Here is a 1,354-nt window from a genome sequence, read left to right on the forward strand (position 1 = left end):
AAAGGGTTCATGTGGGCTTAGTCAACATGTATGGTTCATACCAACATACGAAAGGACTAAGGCACTGAGAAGGAAACTGGAGAGAAAAGGAAACAATGCACTCACAACACAAATGAGAGAAGGATGGAGGTGGCGTCATCCATGTGACACAGACAGGCAGAATTTATAGTCCCAGAAGAAAAGGAGACTTATTCACCGATTAGACATACTAAAAGACACCCAATATATTATCCTTGAATCCTATATCTATGATGGGTTTGATGTTATACACCCAACACTAACACCCATATGCAAATTAATGCATCATGAGCTTATATCCTTCCTGAAAAGGAAAGCTAGCAAACCATCTAAGTGCAATAAATCCATGTTATCTGGTCTTTATGAAAGATTGGTAGGTAGCTCAATTTTTTAAAGTAAGGCTGATATTTAGAGAGTTTTATAATTTGCCTTAGATTTATATAGGGAGAATACTCCTATAACTAATTCAATTAAAGTTTTAATTATATTAGTTTCTAATGTAATGCATGCTTGTTGAAAGGTCTCAAAATTAAAAATGCATGAACTTTAAAATGGCTTATTAAATAATTTTTAAGAAAAGATTGGGCTTCCCCTGGTCCGGTACTTTATCCTCATATGTCAGATTATCTAAACTTTACCCGCAAGTAGAGAAGTGTCTTAGAGTAAGGGAGGAGAAAAAAATTAATATACATACAACCCTAGATGATTTTGACTATTCCCTAGGTCATTAGACTTATATGTTATTTAATCCCTAAAATATTAAAGTTTTGTTATGAGTAAAAAAGATTTTTATCCTAGAGAGCCTAGATAAAATAGACCAAGCACATATAAGAAAGAAACCTAGATAAGTATGTAATTTTTACTATGCACATAAAGTAAACACATCAATATAAATTAACCCAGAGTAAAAGAAAGAAAGAATTTCCGTGACAAGTGCTGTATAAATATAACCAGGGTCTACAGAAAAGTAATGATGGTCAAGCCCCACCAACAATAATATTGATTCTAATCCTACTAAATGATGCAAGTCTTAAAAGCAAGGCATTTCACCTTCAAGTGGATCATCCTCCTCCGATTCATCTTCCTTTGGATCACCTTCCTCCGAATCAACTTCTTTATATTGTTCTTGTATATTTTGTTCTTCAGAAGGGTACCTAAATGACTAAGAAATTCCCTATTGAGGGCCTTTCTTTTTCTCTTTAGGTATTGAGTGTTTGAAATGCCTCACTTTTATAAGACTTTCATAGCTCAATATGAATTACAAATTACATTACATCATCAGAAAAGGAAAATTGTAGACTCTCCTATATGGTTATCCTAATAAAAATATCCCAAG

This window comes from Dendrobium catenatum, unplaced genomic scaffold, assembly GCF_001605985.2.
Source record: "Dendrobium catenatum unplaced genomic scaffold, ASM160598v2 fragScaff_scaffold_1165, whole genome shotgun sequence".
NCBI classification, from domain to species: domain Eukaryota; kingdom Viridiplantae; phylum Streptophyta; class Magnoliopsida; order Asparagales; family Orchidaceae; genus Dendrobium; species Dendrobium catenatum.